Source organism: Ctenopharyngodon idella, chromosome 15, assembly GCF_019924925.1.
Source record: "Ctenopharyngodon idella isolate HZGC_01 chromosome 15, HZGC01, whole genome shotgun sequence".
Lineage (NCBI taxonomy): Eukaryota > Metazoa > Chordata > Actinopteri > Cypriniformes > Xenocyprididae > Ctenopharyngodon > Ctenopharyngodon idella.
In genome coordinates, this window is record NC_067234.1 from 28,784,364 (window position 1) to 28,804,474 (window position 20,111).

At 36.0% G+C, this 20,111-nt stretch overlaps 1 long non-coding RNA gene across 3 annotated transcripts in view; it reads right to left on the bottom strand.

The window, feature by feature from the left end:
- The window catches only part of LOC127495009 (uncharacterized), an 86,827-nt gene extending 77,682 nt beyond the window's left edge, over window positions 1–9,145 (bottom strand). For all 3 annotated transcript variants that reach the window (XR_007925036.1, XR_007925037.1, XR_007925035.1), the window contains exon 1: window positions 8,600–9,145. This is a non-coding gene — a long non-coding RNA (uncharacterized LOC127495009). The remainder of the gene's footprint in view (window positions 1–8,599) is intronic.
- Window positions 9,146–20,111: the final 10,966 nt, after the last annotated feature.

The window sequence follows — 20,111 nt, forward strand, 5'->3', positions numbered from 1 at the left end:
TTAAGTAAACATGGGTTATCACATGTCAAGATATGATCACACTTTCTGATTTGGGCGAAACAACCGGCCACACTTCTCAGTTGCTCTAAATAAAGGGACAGATAGCAGACTATGACGTACACTAGTGGTGATTGAGATACCGGTTAATCTCACTAATAATACACTCCACCATAACTTTGCAGAACTCTGCTGTCTTTTAGTGGATACAGACTTCACAAATAAATGAAGCATTAGACAGAAGAAGCAATGAGCAAGTGCAACTGCCCTTTGAACCATTCACATCATGAACTATTTAACGCTTTGGTTCAAAGTTTCGTAAGAATTTGTACAACCTTAGTCGTACATTTTTGTACAATTTACTTACGCCCTACTGATGGTTAGGTTTAGGGGCGGACCTTCATGCTTATGTTTTTCAACTAAAAGTCATGTTCCGTATGAATGAATTCCATACAAATGCATACAAAACCACCACCTCATAAAATAGTTGCGTTTCTCATGAGATCGGGTTGAACACATACTTAAAAGAGGAAATGATATTCATAAGCATTATGAAGAATATTTCTCCATACATGGATATCACTGAGTGTCTGTGATCCTGTTATGTTGTTCTGCTCTTGAGAGTCAGTCAAGTTGTTTGCCAGTGTCATCAGTAATATTGCACCATAGTGGCAAACACATATGTGCCACACACACGCGCACACACACAGGTTTGTTTTTGTGAATTGTGGGGACATTTCATAGGCGTAATGGTTTTTATACTGTACAAACCATATTTTCTATCCCCCTACACTACCCCTACCCCTAAACCTACCCATCACAGGAAACTGTGCACATTTTTACTTTCTCAAAAAAAAAAAAAAAAAAAAAAAACTCATTCTGTATGATTTATAAGCCTTTTGAAAAATGGGGACATGGGGTAATGTCCTCATAAGTCACCCTCTACTTGTAATACCTACACACACACACACACACACACACACACACACAAACTGTCAGTTGCAATAAGACACAAATCTGTCTGTACATTAAAATCTAATTTAAAGACCAATTAATTGCTTAAATAATATTTAGCATTATCTATTAGACATACTATAACAGAAGGTATGTTATATCATGTGAAAATGTATTTTCAGAATATTATTGTGAAAATTTAATTGACCATTTTAAATTAAACATGATATTTTCATCAGGACCAAGTATTTTATTTAAACTCACATTAGCTTAAATCATAATTGTACATTTCAGCTGCTGCTGCTGTTTTTTTTTTTTTTTTTGTATTTAAGATTAAATAAATTATCCTCTAGTGGACATTATGAAATGTGATGAAGTCACAAGGAATATAAATACATTTAAATAATACAAACAGTTTTCAAAAAAAAATATCTGTTGAGTAATTTATTTCACTGTGAACAAATTCTAAAAGTCTATGTGCTTGAAAAAAGCTGATTTAATCATTTGATACACGAAGAAAGTCATATTTTAGAAAACTATTTTAAACTCGAAATGACCTGCTATTTTATTTCTTGTAAACTGCAACCATCTCTCTTCAACCAAGTCATAATTTCAATTACTCAGATGTGGAAACAAAGAGGCAGCGAGAGTTAATTATATATGAATGACACTTGTTTTCTTGAAAGATATGATTAGCCCTGTGCCTGCTCCAAAACGTTCCTCTCCAGAGCAGAGATAGGACACATGAAAAGAGCGGCACTGCCTCTTTTAGATCATATCATTTGGCTCTATGCGTTCATATATTTTCTTAAAGAGTGCCGTGACATTTACTGCAGGAAGGAGGCCTTCCAATGGTTTGAGGGCATGGCAGAGGAGTGTGAGTGGGAATTGGTACGCCGCCCTGGAAGCATGCGCGTTTTTTTCGCTTCACAAGACGCAAAGGGTTACACAGAGACAAACATTCTGCTAGAAGACTAAGTTATTAATACATTAATCATCCTTTCAAAGCAAAGCAAGCATTCATCTTTATTACATGTGATGACTTTAAGTGATGACTAAGAAAATGAAGTATGGTTTCATAGGTAACGTGTCATTAAAAGGGTCATCTTTGCATTTCTTAAACTGATAAAACAGACAGCATTCAAGTATATAAAATGTCTTTAGTGCTACATGGCTAATTCAGGCGATCACAACAGACCGATCTAAGTGTTTATTGTTGTTGGTATAGCGACTGTTAAAACTCTGATCTTGACAAATGCCTTCCTCTGCCTACAGCTGAAAGGACAAGGATATTTCAACATACAATACAACAAACCGCAGATCTTCACACAAGCTTGTACATCCCCTAAACCAGACGTTTTAGTTCAACATGGTGAGAAGAACTAGAGACAAATAGGAACCATCCACAGGGTAGATGTCTGAAATAAGGTGATGCGTGCATAAATTCTCTGAATATTTTTAGCCAGAGCACTTTGCATGAGAAATTCCGTTTGTAACCAAAATCAGGTTAATTCTGTCCAGCAGCAACTGGTATGCGGAAGCAGGAGGAGCAGAGAGAGTTAGTGAAATCTGTGTGGCCTTTTTGTAATTATGATCTCTGCTCACCAGTTTCATCAGCTGGCAGCTGGAGCATTTTCAGTTCACTTTTATCACTAAATTATATAGGTGAACTGGCATTTAAATGCACTCAAAAAAGAAAGGTACGGTGGGTTTGCTGTGCAAATGCTTCAAAAAAAAAAAAAAACACCTTTTATAAGTGCCATACTTTGTTTGTAAAGGAGTTATGGTTTCTCAAACAACGTATGTGCATATATGAGTCAAAATCTGCTAAGGAGTAATAATGGAACAACAGTTTAAAAAGCGATTTACAACAGGATCTGCGTTTCCATGGGTTTAAATAAAAGATTTTTTCGTTATAAGAGACAACTAAAACAACTTTGTGCATCAAAATCATTCCTTTCCTGGTAAAACAAAAAAGGCAATTTTAACATAATTTATTTAAGCCACAAAATAAACTTCATTCCATAAAATAAGTACAATGAACTACGCAAAAAGCATTTCGAACTTCTCAAGCACATTTTATAATTTCCCAAAAATCAAACATAGTTCACCCCTCACGCACGTTATCACATCCGTCAAAACTTAGGCTGGCTGTCGGTTGGAATATTAGAACTAAAAACATCGATATAACACACTCATTGGCATCAATCACTTCACTGAATACTTGCAGGATAAGAAATTAATAATTTTCAAAGTTTTCAAATATCATATCACAACATCAATGTCTGTCAAAAAAATAACGTGCACAATACACGGTAGCATTTACGAGAAGCAGAGGTTCAGTGAGTACACTCATTTCCTGGACAACCCACTCTATATGGACGTTTTGACTATGTTATCGCTTTCCGAGAAGAGAGAGAAAATGGCGGCCTGAGCAGCTTCAACATGCTGTCTGTCAGAGACGATAACATACGTAATGCATAATGCACGTATAAATTTGTATACATTTATATTCAATATAAATTTGTTCTTCACTCGCTGAAATTGAATCGGAATGATCAGGGAACTGAGTGAAACACTTCACACTGCATGCTAAAAAAATAAACGCCAATCCAATTGAAAAACTTTGCCGGGTTAGCGAACATCGTTTAACGTGTTGGTTTTGACAGACATTTTTGCGCACAAACAACGCATTCTTATTCTGACATTCCTGATTTGAATATTTTCAATAATTTTCTATACTTGACTGATTGTTTTATATTATTTTGATTTTTATAAAATGTAGTTTGATCATCTTCTCAGTCGTTTAAAAGATTAAACATTTTATCAAACTTTGATAATTGCCTTAATTTTCCAATAAAAGATGATACATTTTTACATGATTTGTTACATTTAATAACCCCCTAGCAGATTTTGACTCATATATCTATATATTATATTACAAATACAGTGATCCCAAAAAATTGTCAAAATTGAAAATGTATGAATCTCTTTGTACTAGATAACAAAATAAGAAAACAAGTAGCATTTGTTATAAAGAAATACAGCACAAAAACATTAAGTTTGTTAGATCTGAACAGTGCTCCAGCCTACAACTAAAATGGCTGCAAATGTGATTATATTTGCAGCCATATAAATTAAAATATTTAAAAACTGTGTCCATAATGCAGTTTTGTGTTTCCACGTACTGTAACAATAAACAAATTACTCTTATGAGCCGGTTCTTTTAAATTTATCAGCCAAACACATTGGTGAGTTAGTATTTTTTTAATTACTAATCTTTCAGAGCAGTTACGGAGTCATCAGAATATTTACTGTTGTTCAAATGACGTTTAAATAAAGATACATATTCATATACACACACACACACATTTATATACAAACAGTATAATCACTTAGTTCAAAATAAACGTCAAAAATATCAAAATCGGCTAGATTTTTGTCATAATTTGCTAATTGCTTTGCTATTTTTCTACTGATATTCAGATATGAATGTGTGTTCAAATACGTTTTGGAGTCACTATATGTGTGTTTACGGTCTGTTTAAAGGACATTTCACAATCAGTAAACATGAGTGATCATTTCAGCTGAGAAAGGTCGAGGGGTTAAGTGAAGGCACAGAGTCTAAACATGCCGTGGATGAACTGAAACTTTAAGGCGATCATACCACAGAAGGAAGCTGCGATAGGTCACGACCTCTGGGTCAGCTGAGCTGCACTGTGTGTATGACTGAAAAATGTATCAGAAACCCCCACCCTATACAATGTGCTTGTGTGGCTTCCCTCTTACTCTTGGTTCCTTGTCTACAGGGGAAGCGTGAAAGTGCCAGGGTGCAAAGTTTTACGAGCTGGTCTCGACCGAACTCACCACATTCCCACCGTCCTTCAGCCGAGGGACGTGACTCTAGCCATGCCGAAGCTGCAGCCAAACCACAGCTCACTTTAGGTCACACACAAAAACTTGCATACTTTTTTTTCACCCTGTGCATTTATCTGGTATTTTGACCAACATGTGTTGCGAGTCTACTTTCATAATCAGCTCTATGATGGTTAACAATGACTCAACAAATCGAGAGAATAGCCTAGTTCAACAAACAATACAATTACAATTAACATGCATATGGAACCACTTTTGCAATAATCGGCCAAGTTGTGTGAAATAAAATAATCTCACACAATAATGTCACTACATTTAACTTTGTTGGGTGGTGGTGCCAATCTGGCAAATGTGGTTTGGTCTATTGCCAAACAACACACATATATCCTAAATTCTTCTAATGGGGAAAAACAACATTATAGTAAAGTAGACTTTGTTACACGGGCCTTGTGTGTAGTTTGCTCATTTCCTTTTTAAAAACATGACATTCCAAGCACATTATGCCCAAATAACCATCAACAAGCTTTAATCTATTAATGGCTCCAAGTCACACTATTGTCCTCAACAATATTCATGTTGTTCATTATTTACTGGATAAGGATTACAGATAAGCATATAAATAACTAGAAAAAAAAAGTATATAAAAAAAAGTATAAAAATTCTCTTGCAGTTATACAATTTAACAATTTACATAACTTTTCCAGGTCTAGAAATCACACTTTAAAAATGAGACTTCCTCATATGTCCTATATGTTGAGGGGGTAAATTAATTTAAGAAATAGCTTGACTTTTAATTGTTTTAGCAATAACTAATACACTTAATAACTTTATAAACTTATTTTCAGGCTTATTTAATCTTATTTTATTATAAGTCATCTTGAGGCTCCATTAAAGGTTTGCTGAGGCCCCCTAGTGGGCCCCGGACTCCTAGTTGAGAACAACTGTTTAAAGGAATAGTTTAACCAAATAATAATAATAATAATAATAATAATTTGTACATTACTACATTTCATACTCTGCCATCTCTGAGTATCCACATCTGTCAAACTGTCCAAAAAAAAAAAAAAAACCCCACCATAAAAGCACCATAAAATATCATAAAAGTAGTCCATAAGACTTGTGAGCTATATTCCAAGTCATGTAAGTGAAAAAAAAAAAATAATAATAAATTCAATTTAAGATGCCATTCACATTTAAAAAAAAACTTGCAATCTAGTGCACTAGTCATTTGAACTAGTTAAATTAGGCTTTTGGTGTTTTTTTCTCCCTTTTTGTAAGTTGATACTCCAAAAAAGACCAAAAAAATCTATCTTTGTACGGAAAGGAGCAGCGCATAAATATTCTCCTTATGTGTTAAGTAACAACATATGGTTTTAGAACAACATGAGGGTGTGTAAATGATGACAGAACTTTCATTTTGGGTGAACAAACCCTTTAAATCGAGCAGCATTCTCTCAGGGGTCTATCAGAAGGTGGGCATCTGCTGAATCATAAACAGTCAAGCATGAATGCTGACCCCTGCTGCATCATTAATGTACCCCCACAGTATGACTCAGATGATGCTGTTAATAAGCTGTTGGGTCTCGACGGCCAAGACTGCTCACTTCTTTCACAGGACCAATCCCACGCTTGGATCTCTCACCTTACTACGCCTGCGGAACTGCAACCCAGTGGGTCAAACTCAACCAAACCAACCTGAGCCTGCTCGACTTCCGGAAGTGCCAACGTCAGTCCAGCTACTCCAGCCAAACGAAAATGACAATAATGTTGGAAAAATGTGACCCTCAAATAGTTGGAATCACATTAGTTCAACTAAGGCCATGCTACGATTTTCTCGGCCAAGCTACAATTTTCTCAGCCAACTCCAGACTCCAGATTTATGAGAGTGGACATGAGGAATGTTTGCGGCTGTGCATGCATGATTTACACACAATTAGTGGTGACTAATATAAGCTTGCAAATTATTATACATGTAGATCAAAATTCAGCTTTGCTGAAATCATTATCTAAAACTGATCATCTGGATTTGATCAGCAAGAGATTGGCCATGGACTGGACGTGCTCCAATGATATGCTGGCATATGCACCCAGAGTTTTACCAATGAGATCTTTGAGGTGTGACTGTTAGCCAATGGCAGTTTAGATCATTATATTATTATTATATATTTGGCATGTAATTCCTATTCCAATTAATATTCCCCCTGTACTACTCTCCGTGATTTACAGGGTCTCCAAAGGCAGACATGTTAATTTTCATCAAATTTACTAAGAAACATATCCCACTTGCCTCTGTGATAGCCAAGTGCAGAGTAAGCACTCTTCATGTCCACTTTTTTCCACAGGTGTAAATTATGATGATAAGTTTAGAAAGCTGTGTTGAGATGTTGATGCTGTAGGACACTGGGCCCTGACTGATGTAAAACTCCACTGTCGCAGTAACTTGAAGCATTAAGGAACAAAAATAACAGAAATTAAGCTCTTTTGGACGCGTTAAAATGTCTCAAAAAGGACTTCCTTTTCCTTTTCCCGCGCTTACACCGCCATCTTGTGGAGCAGAACGTCATTACTAGTGTAGAACTTTCACCAAGACCTGTTACACGACATAACAAAAACATAATTTGACTAAAAGACTTGTGTTATGGCTAGTTTGGTCACCATTATTAAATACTAGTGGACCGATAAAAAAAGTTGTTCCTGCTTAGTTATAGCCTAATGTATTTTTAATTTTTTTTTTTATTAAAACGCAACAGGTCTGCAAATAGGATACACGTATAGGATACACGTACACACCATTATTAACTGCCTAATCGTCTTTCATTAGACGACTTACTTTTGGCACACTGCAGTAAAAATAAATATAAATGACATTAGTATAAAAAATACACGGATGGAAAGAAAAGAACATTAGGATAAAACGCTTTGAACGTCGCATTTTAGCAACTAATGCTCAGAAATAGAGATGTTCCGTCATGATGTCACGTTTTGTTCTACAGCATAAATTACTCACACTCCTATGCTACCTCAAATATGTATTTTGTATTCTCTCTGTCTCTCTGTGTGTGTGGTCCTATACCAGACAAAACATTTTTTTTTTTTTTTTTGGTCCCCATGAGGAAAACAGCTTAAATCATGTTATGTTTTTTGAAAATGTAAAAATGCATAAAGTTTTCTGTGAATGGTAGGTTTAGGGTTTGCAATATACAGTTTGTACAGTATAAAGATCATTATGTCTATGGAAAGTCCCCATAAAACATGTAAACTCAACATGTGTGTGTGTGTGTGCCTACTTTTAGAGACAAATTTGTAGGTAAAATATTAGGTTAGGTTATATTCTTTATAAAGAAAAACAATAGAAGTCTATGGAATGTTTTTTTTTTATTTTTTTAATGTGTATAAAGTTGCTAATAAAAATGGACTAAGCCTTCAAGTCAAATTTCAGTCAAATTTGTCAAGCATGTAAAAACACACCCTTTAGCAATTTGATAATTTACATTTTGCACAAAATAGTGGCTTCAAAATTCATAATTGAGCGACTGTGTGTAATTTATGTTATAGAACAAAATTTCTTCAAGTAATGTAAACCACAGGCCTTATTTTACTCAAATTTTTACTTTAAATGTACATAAACTGAATACCACCAGGAAATAGGACGTTCACAGAGGAACCCAAAAATACCAATTCTCTTCTATGTTTTAGGACTACAAAACAGATAGGGTAGCCTATTGTAAATAGTCATATTTATATCTGATTGCGGCATCTCAGTAGATCTTACCTGGGCATCCAGGTCTTCATATCTTTGGTTTTTCCTCTGGATTTCTTGACAATCATGGTCGGCGAGAGAGTGTGAGCACTTGTCAGCGTAACACAGCATGGACAGTTCATTGCAGAGGCCTGTGATTTTTTCCTGAAATTTCTTGCAACACCCAAACAAGAGTCTACTAATGCCCTCAGTGCCCCACACTGCCAATTTATAGCCGTCCTCGATTTTCCCTTTAAAATAAATTTCACAAAAAAAAAAAAAAAAAAAAAAAATATTCACTGATTCTTTACTGATTTACTTTTGCCATAGTGGGGTTTTATGAGAATACAAAAAAAGTACCTTATATATATTTAAAAAACAAATAAACAAAACATATTACTCAGAGTTGATTTCAGTTGTTCTTATTCCCACCTGTCAGAACATACACATTTCGCCTTATTTCATCAACACAACAGCACGCCACATAAAGAGAGATCATTTTACAAACAAATATGCAATAGAAAGAATAAAAAATCTCAGTCTTTCTCCATCTTCGCTCAGGTTAGACATGATAACACAACGATGTGTAGTGTGTATGTGTGATAGAGGAAGGAAAGGGGATGAGTCACTCCTGTGAGTCATTAGTTCTGTGGGGACAGCAGCAGCACAATCAGTGTGTGTGTTTTAGAGGGGGAGAGAGAAATTTAAGATGCAGGGATGCACAGCTGATCAGGGACCTAAATAGATTTCCTAATTTTAGACAGCAAAAAAGTGTTTGCGACAAACAGTATGTGATTTCCATATGTCATATGACATATTAATACGTGATTTGGAACAAGCAATTAGCAAATCAGGATGGTTTAATTAAAACTGCAATTTTAAATCAGGATGAGCAATCCTGACCCACACAAAATAACCTACAGTGTCACAATAGAATGAATTCTAGATGTAAAGCTCTCATCCATAATTCAAAGTCACGACTGTATGAATTAGATATGAAATCGAGTGAAGACACAGGTTTAGAGCAACATTAAACATTTGTGGAGTGATAAAAAGTCAACAAGTTGAGGAAAGACAAAGACTCTAACACACCAGCCCGTGTGGTGGGTGTTTTTTCATGCTAAGGCCACGGCTTCTTATTTGGAGGATTGATATGCCATATAATGGCAGAAGCAGAATCAAACAGGCACTGGTATATCTTCTCTGCCTACGTAAGAAAACGTTTGTTCCAGCACATTCATGACTCACAAACCTGCTGCTGTATTCAGAGACCTCAGCATACGTAAACCCACAACGCACCAGCATTTCCAGCCAATAGTGTTAGAGAAATATCATACAATTAAGCAACGCACAACTTCAAACAACTTAGAAATCAGTTAAAAATAAAGCTATTCAATTTTATATGTGTGAAATCAGTTGTCTTGTGAATCTTACACTATCTATCTATCCTGAAGAATGTAAGATCTTGAATTTGAATTATGGATGAGAGCTTTACATTTTTAAAGTTTATTCAGAACACACACACAGGTTTGTTTTTGTGAATTGTGGGGACATTCCATAGTCGTAATGGTTTTTATACTATACAAACCGTATTTTCTATTGCCCCACACCAACCCTACCCCTAAACCTACCCATCACAGGAAACTGTGCACATTTATACTTTCTCACAAAAACTCATTCTGTATGATTTATAAGCCTTTTGAAAAATGGGGACATGGGGTAATATCCTCATAAGTCACCCTCTCCTTGTAATACCTATGTCATACCCATGTCATTATACAAATTTGTGTCCTGATATGTCACAAAAACGCACACACACAGACACACACACACACATATATGTGGTTTACGGTGACTCTTCATAGACGTAATGGTTTTTATACTGTACAAACAGTATATTCTATCCCCTTACACTAACCCTACCTCTAAACATACCCATTTTTTTAATTTGGGGGGAAAAAAAACACACAGTTTACTATGTTTTTAAAGTCATTTGGTTTATTTGTAAATTTTACAAATTTGTGTCCTCATAAACCACGCACACAAATACCTAATTTCCTAAATCTGATATCCTTGGACCTCATATCCATTTAAACATGATATGATATTATATATAATATTTTATTCCTAAACTTACTGATAAACCTATATACAGAAACCGTGCATGACTTGACAATTACGGTATAACCATTCTGAATTTAGTACCTAACAGTAAAGTTTAATGAATATTTATGGCTTGCTGCTTTAAAGCAGAGCACTTCTGAATTGTTTACTGGAGCTGTACACACATAAGATCTGAGTGAACTGAGTTGATAAAAGCGGTTTTCATGGTGGAGTAAGTCTCGTTACTCCATGGTGCTTTTCCCGGGCCTGTTTCTTCTGTGTTCTGGCCCCTGGAGAACAGGTTAAGATGAAAGACTGACGCATTTCCCTGAAGCCTGAGATGTGGCGTTGCATCTGCCTCTGTTTTATGCTCCTTACCGGTTTTTTTTTTCTGAATAGAGCGCATCGCCAGTGACGCATTCTGTCAGGCTTTTTTTTTTTTTGTAATTTAACCAGAGTAGCATTTAGACTGATGTATAGGCCTATAGTGATAAAACATTATCGAGTCAATGTGCTTTAATGTGTGCTACCATTTCACCACTCACTAAATGAGTGAGTCAGTCTGAAGGTTTTTGTAGTCAGGCAGTGAGTCATTAGAAAATGTTTTTTTTTTTAATAGTTTTTTTGGAAAGCGCTGTGTGTTTCATGAAACAAGCCAATAACACCTACACCAGCCCAGGATGACATCCTTTCCAGAATTTTTTTTGCACAGAAAACATGATGACTGATGGAAAATCTAAGACTGAATTAAGGGCCATAAGTCACAGGAAGATGTATGCCACTTCTGGAGGCATGTGTAATGTGTTTTCATATATAAATGGGGACATATGGCTGGTTATCTCCTCCAGTTACTTGCTGTAGATGAGAATATCCACTAGGCTTTTTAAGATCGGGCTTTTCAATGGTAAGTGCAGCTAAGAGATCTATTTTGTTCTGTTATGAATAGATAAGAAGGTTTCTAATATTACATACTAGCATACACAACATAATTGGCTCTGCAAACTTTTAAACTTTAGAAATCTCAAAATGTTTAGGTGCTTATGATTTAATTATATTTACGAAAAAGGTTAAATATCTGTGCACCGCAAGGAATATTTCAGGTTCAATACAAGTTAAGCTTAATTTAAAGAATTTGTGGCATAATGTTGATTACTACAGAAATTGATGTGTCCCTCCGTTTCTTTTTCTTCTTCTTCTTCAAAAAAAAAGGTATTTACAATGGAAGAGAATGGAGCCAATTCATAAATATTAAAATACTTACTGTTTCAAAAGTACATCAAGACATAAACAATATGCATTAAAAAGATTTTAGATGGAAAAATCGCTTACTAACCTTTTCTGTGTAGTTATATCCGTAGTATTATCGTCATGAAACTTCATAAACCGTAAAACAAATTTACCAGATTTACAGCTCATATAATACACAGAGGAATTTATGCAAGTACTTTTATATAATTACAAGCTTCACATTTCTGCTTTTAAATCCTTCAAAACTTACTCCATTTACTTTCACCGTAAGTGCTTCAATTTACCTACATTTTTGCTTCTTTTTTAAATAAGAAAACAAGGGATGATTCAAAATTATATATATACACATACAGTATATATATATATATATATATATATAATACTGTCCATTGAGCTTAACTGCCACTGAACCATTTGAATGTTTCTTTAAAGGACACTAAACGCAAGTACAGAACAGATAAGGCACAAATAAACACTGATTGCAGCTATCTACTCAGTTTGTATTGTCGATATTCAGATACAATTATCCATTATTTGTGAATATGATAACTGATTTTTGCTTTGAATAACAATTATTTAGCAGGTTTCCCAGCACAAGTCAAATGTGTGTCAGAGCGTAATTTTTCTTGTAAGTTTAACAAAGCATCACCATTGAACAATATCAAATGATTCAACAGTTGTCACGCATGTTGTCTATGCGCTACGCCGCATGTCAATACATTTCAGATAGAGAGGGGATGTTCTGCACCAGAAGGCAGATTGCACCATATCTGTCAGAGGAATGCCTCAGTGCGGCTCAATTTATGCCACGGCTGAGGAGAAGTGAAAGAGGGGGAATGACAGAGCGTGAGAGGAAGAGATGGAGAGAGAATACTGATGACTGACTGTTAGGGGAGAAGGAGGCAGAACTCTGCAGATGGATGCTGAGCCCCGTAGAGCCTCTCTGACAGATGCGGTTGCTGCATGGTGGGGAACTGGGCAAGCCAGCTCAGGGTGCTTTTGGAGACAGCAACCTACAGTATAAAAGACATAAAGAGAGTGGGTTTAAAGACCAAGGCAGGGGAACATGCTGTTTAAGTAGGGCAGAGACTGGGGCAAAGTGAGGGAGATCAGGAGGGATGGAGGTAAGGCTCAGAGGAGCTCTCAGTGACGTACTACTATTTCATATTTAATTCACAAGACTAATTATGCCCTGCTTGAGATGGCGGGAATCAATGGCTGCCTCTGGATCAGCATGACCATGATTGCTTCAGAGTGCACATCTTTTATTTATGACTCTCTTATAAGTTTGCATAGCTCATGCTGCGTTTCTGCCTTGTTTTCCAACACGATCAGTTCGCAGCTACGGGAGACTCATCTTTGAAGAACTCTGTGAAGAGTGAAGAGAATGAGGACTAAAGATTGTTGGATTTTTCAAGCAAACTAGAATGATGAATACTATATAATAGTGTCCTCTTCGACATTGAAAAAGAAGAAGAAAACAGGTCTGGTTTGTATACTAATTATTAATATTATAATATAATACACACACACACACACACACACACACACACTTCTATGGAATGTGTATAAATATATTCACATTAATATATTTTATGTGCATAAATAAAAATGTAAAATAAAAAAATATAAATAATACATTATAAATATATTATGTTAACTTGCTATTAACTTTGCTTGACTAAAGTAAGTGAGGATCTTGAAAATCTGTCAAACCTGAGGTAAAATTTTTATTTCAAGTGCCCAATGTACTTATAGTCCTCTTTCCAAACACACATGTATCCACACTCTAAAAAAAAAAAAAAAGTGGGTTAAAAATAACCCATTTTGGGTTAAAAATGGACAAACCCAGCAGTTGGGTTAAATGTTTGACCCAACCTGCTGGTTAGTTTTACTCAACTCAACTATTGTTTAAAAATGACTATATTGCTTGCTGAAAATGAACCCAAAACAGGTTGGAAATTAACATTTATTATTATATTTAATCAATGAACATTTCTTAATAAGTTTAATAAATAATAAACATTTATTAAATTGCGTATTAATACATGCTCACCTTTTGATTATAACCAAAGACTATCCACCTTATTCCGACGCCCCATGACGCTTTGCGCGAATTATGGGTGTAACTTCCGTTAAGCTGTAAACAGTCAGTGAAAGGCTCGCTTTATGAACGCAATAATACGTTTTATTTTTAAAATGGGTACAATGAGATGACATTATTCTACTCACCCTTCAACCAACGAAAATTAAAAGGACATTTAAGCATCAACAAGGTACTTTCAACAGGCCATGAAAAAGCGCGATTCTTTCCACAGCAATAACGGACGGGTTAAATATAACTATGATATATATCTGTATTGTGTAATATACGTTGCCTTAATAAAAAATGTTCATGAACTTCAGCACTGCGTGATAGCCTTCTATTTCAAAGTGATTTCCATCATTTTACAGATAATAAATTGTATTTACCTGTGAAAACAAACCTGGAAAGAAACGCGAGGCTTGTGAGGAGAAAAACGAGAGATTCTTCGTGCATTCCAGTGAATTATTAATGGGATATATCGTAAATTATATCGGGAGAACAGACCACAAATATGCAGTATATGTTGTCCTTTTTCATACTATTACAGCGGTATGCAAAGGGATAAAAGAAAATAATCACGAGGATAGAAAGCAGCGGCTGAAAAGAGCTCTTTTGCCATAGATATTCTTGTTATAAAATGTTATGTTAAAATACCAAGCGTTACGTATATTCTCATGATGTCTGAAAATAAAACATGAAAGAAAAATTGACAGCTCATTCAGTCAAACTGACGGATAAGCTTTATTTGTAGGGCAACCTTATGATTTAAAACGATTCGTTTCAGTCTTTTTAAATGGAAGTTCGACTAAACCGGATGTGCAACCCATAATTCGAAACGCAGTAGGCTAGTCAGGAATAAGGTGGATAGAATAACACAAGATGCGTCACTCGTATTGTTTTGAATGGGAGAAAGTGCAACGCGTAATATGGCGGAATCAGTCCCGCCTTCTAAATAAGAGCCAATCGCCGATTGGTAATGTCACCGCGTCACTGCAGCGGCCATTAGAAGCTCCGGTTCCTATAGAAACAGTCAGACGCGCGCCTCCGAAATGAAGGTGCGTTCACGCCATATCGTAATTCCTGTAACTACGAGATTATGGCTCGTAAAAAGTGTTCACGTCCTCGTAGAGCTCGTAATTACAGCTTGTAAGCTGGGAGTTTTCTGAAAGCTCCCACATGTACCATGTTGCTGCTGTACCACCTGACCGCTATAGGTTAATTTAGGCGTTGATAGTGGTGCCATAGAAACGTGTAATTCCCAGTCAAAGGACGTGAACAGCTCCAAATATAACGTCACGTGTTGTCATCTCAAGATTCCAGTAAATACAAGGCGGTGCGAACTCAGTATGAGACACAAGAGACACGCATTTCGGATCGCGCATGCGCATTAGCTTGATCCATCCTGAAAAATACAGTTTTTTGTCATGATTCGAGTGTTTAGAAACAAAATTTATGAGACAGTTGTTGTCAGATTTCATTGGTGATTTCAAATATGAAATTTAATTGAAAGCTTGGCAAACAGCTTTGGAGAATTTGATGTTTCCCCATTCAAAGAGATAGGAGCTGCACTTGAATGCCCAAGAGGCATTTCAAAGATGGCCGCCGAGTGAAATGACTTGTCTTAAAGGGACTTTGTTTTTCATTTCCAACCATTTTGGGTTCATTTCAAACCAGCCATATAGTATTTTTTAAACAACACATGAGTTAAATATAACTGCCCAGCAGGTTGGTCAAACATTTAACCCAACCACTGGGTCAAAACAACCCAAACACTGGGTTTGTCCATATTTACCTAACTTGGGTTGTTTTTAACCCAGCATTATTTAGAGTGTATATTCTTAAATGATGATAAGAATGTGTAAAGGGTCAATAATAATATAGTTCTATTTTTTTGTATTAGCTACACCAAATTTAAGTTGAAGTTCCTTTGAAGTATCTATGTATCTACCTGAACGTGAACTTTGAAGGAGGCCTAATGTCAGAATTAGGTGGAGTAATCAGTGGATTCAGGTGATTCATCAGGGACACATGCTGCGTGTGAACATAAAGCTCCAATCTAAGGTACATGGACACAAATGAGAGCAAATAAATCCAAGTGTCATGGAAGAGGTGAATGAGGTGGTTGTATGTGTGGGCGATCATGTTTAGCAGAGAGTGGGATCAGGAGAGTGTGGGTGGAAGTGACAAGAGAGGAGAGAAAGTGACAGGGGAAGTACGAGGGATTGGCATTGCCGACGAGAGCTGAAAGCCAATCGGTGTGAGGTGAATCATAGTGAGCAAAACTACACGACGACAGGCTGCATGTTGGGCAAACATGCACATGCCATTCCCAATTCCCATTAGTTGCTGTTAGACTCTAGTTAACATTTGAAAATCATGTTAGAGATATAAATCCTTACAGGTGAATGAGAAGAATTACTCAATTTGACTTTTGGTTGCTGGATGCTATAGGACAGGTCAATGACAAAGCATGATGTCCAGGATGACAGAAATGAGAAATCATTTTAAAAAATCTGGCACTTTTGGTTTGAAAAGCTTCTAATTGGTAAAAATGTGTGATTGTTGTTTTATATTTTTGGAAAATAACATTATATATATATATATATATATATATATATATATATATATCAACATGTCAAGTGTGTAACCATGAAATAAAAAGTACTAAAAACGTTCCTGAATGGAAGTATACAGTATAAATGTGCTATTTTCAAATGTTATATCTAAAAGGGTTTTCTCAGTTTACTTGGCACATGATGATAAAATGTGACCCTGGACCACAAAACCATTCATAAGGGTCAATTTTTTGAAATTAAGATTTGTACATCATCTGAAAGCTGAATAAATAAGCTTTGTTAGGATTTGTTAGGACAGGACAATATTTGGCCAAGATACAACTATTTGAAAATCTGGAATCTGAGGGTGCAAAAAAAATCAAAATATTGAGAAAATCGCTTTTAAAGTTGTCCAAATGAAGTCCTTAGCAACGCACATCCACTCACAAAAATAAATTTTTGATTTACGGTAGGAAATTTACAAAATATCTTCATGGAACATGATCTTTACTTAATATCCTAATGATTTTTGGCATAAAAGAAAAATCGATAATTTTGACCCATACAGTGTATTGTTGGCTATTGCTACAAATATACCCATACGACTTATGACTGGTTTTGTGGTCCAGGGTCACAAATGGTTTCCAACATACTGGTTGCACCACACACTGACTTTCATTTGGTGGACAAAAGTTCATCAATTTTTCTTAGTCTTTATTTTTTTAAATGCTTAAAATATCATATTACAGAACTTCACTGCTTTTTAAAAAGAAATAGTGATAAATTATTATTATTCATTTTTTACAATCTCTGTACAGAGTTACACTAATGTTTTACTTCAAGACCCACACAAAATATTAAAACTAATCTTAATTCAAGAATATGAATGAATACATCATAGATGTACGGATACACTATACAGATACACTGCTAAATAACCTCCTGCATTAGACAACTGTTCAGAAATAGAACTTAAAGAAATATTTCACACAACATTTGACAAACTCTTCATTTTCACCCTTATGTCATTCTAAACCTGTATGACTTTCTTTCTTCAGTGGAATAGCCTATAGAAGGAGATATTTTGAGAAATGTGTTTTTTTGTCCATACATTGAAAGCCAATGGTCACCTAAACGGTTTAGTTACCAATATTCTTTAAAATATATTCTTGTGTTTCACAAAAGAAAGTAAGTCATAAAGCTTTGGAACGACATGAAGGTAAGTAGCCTAAATGAAAACAACATTTTTTAAACTATCACTTTAAAAAAGAATCCCAGATGCCCTAATCTCACAAGTTTAGCGCGGTGAATAATAAAAATAAAAAGAATACTCTGAACTCGAGTCGTGAAGGTCTTTACGCATTTTCTGTGTGACCCTCTCTATCTAGCGCGCGCAGCCCGTTGACTGCATGTCCTCGGTGACGTCATAAAGCACGTCCGAAGCGCGATGCTGCTGATGTTTTTCAATGAATGAGATCCCCCTCCCATCCGCATTACTATCACTACAGGCTGTCTATAAATTGCGAACGATGGGAGAACCCGTTAAATTTCACAAGTATGATCGACGGCAAAAGAGTGAGTGGATACATCCAGCGGAAGACATTACACATGCCATTCAGCATCATTTCTCATCAGCAGAGGTAACCAATGATGCACCGAAGTTGATAGTCACTTTGGTGATGCCAGCTGAGAAGTTTCTTGAAATCAATCTGGACTGCTTTAATACGAGGTAAGTGACTTTTTGGTAATAAATGCTGGACAAAATAGGGCTAAAATAAAACAAAACGTTACAATTATTAGGCTATTATTATTAGGCTACCACTGATAAAATAGGTAAACTGAATCCGGCTATCGTAAAAAATGGAATACATTTGTGATCTGTGGTGTCAATGGCCTTCCCGGTTATATTTCGTAGATGTGAGCGACTGAAAGTTACTGCAGTGTGACTCACTTTTGCGCACATGTGCAGTGACAGATCAGAAACCAGTCTCTTGGAAAGTCAAAGACACATAGTCATAATTTATATGTGATAAACCTTATTTTATTTGCTAAATTCCATATAAATGCTTTTTTTTTTTGCTTTAAAAAGGAATTAGAACTCTCTCTATTCCTTAAGGGACCATTAAAACTGTAAAGACTTGCAATTTGTTTCATATGTTTTATTAGCCTACTAGTAGCTACAGACTTATTTTGTTACATTCATGCTGGATTTGTTAAAAGTAGCCTATTTGTCCTGTCGCTACGCAAAAATTAGATATTCAAGGTTGAGCAAATGCTGTGATAGAAATGTATGTGGCAGCTATGTTTGAAAAATGTCACATTTCTGGTATTATTATATCTTGAAAAGCATCTCTGTATAGAACAAACACTTAGTCGAGCTTATATTTGTCCGGTACTATAGACAGACCTTTTTGAGAAATCGCTTAAAGGTTAAATAAGCGCAAGTGATGGGCGAAACGCTGAGATTTGATATTAAACGCACTAAGATGAAGCGCTTAAACCTCAAGCGCGTTCATATTACGCATGCATGTGTCCAGCTGTTCTTTTTTGCTGTCCGCGCGACATGATTCATGTTATCTTAACACTTGTCATTTCCTAATCACACATTTCCGTTGAGGGGAAAAAGACGAGCCTACAATGTCGCTCTATGCCCCTTCTCGAGCTTCTTGATTTTGAATTAACAATATCGTGACGTACTTTCAGATGAAGTCAATCCTGCGTCATTCCTGCGCACACGCCGACGATTTCCAACAGCCCGTCGGGATCATTTAAAGAGACAGCGCGCGTGTGGCGCATGCGCAGCCGTCCACCTTGCGCCCCACGAGGGTTCGCAATGCGGGAGGTGGGGGTTTCTGAGGGCGGTGGAAACAACGTGGAGAACATCCAAAACTCTCCACCACGAGCTTTGCAGAATAATTCGGCATGGAATTCACACTCTTGTCGCTATCTTCTCACTGACATCATCCAGGGATTACCCCTCATTTGACGAACAGGAGATTGTGTGAGGGAAAGGCTAAGATCCTAAATCTTCGGATGGGTTTTTAGTAACACATAAGCACGAATAAGTCGTTTAAACTTTACTTTAAGAGAATAAAATAAACGCGTGGGGCTAAAACACCAACATTTAAATGATTTCTTCTCTTATAGGCCTATATATATCTAATATAGCCTAGATATATTTCCGTCTGCTCACGCACCATTGCTTAATATGACTAACGACATGTTGCTACTTAAAACTTCAATCATAAAAAAACTGAATTCTTTTTTATCAAAACGTATAACTTTTTTGAAGTTGTAAAAATCAATCAATGGAAAAATAAATCCCTGTCAGCACCATGGATAGCACACATGGTTTCAAGCAGAAAACAAGCCATAACTTAAAGGGACAGTTCATCCAAAACGTACCATGTACAATCATGCTGTTCTAAACCTGTGACTTACTTTCTCATATATAGGCTATACACTTTCACATACAAAGAAAGTGAATGGAGACTGACAGATTCTGCCTAACATCTAAGGCTAGACTACCAAACATTTCATTTTGTGTTTCACA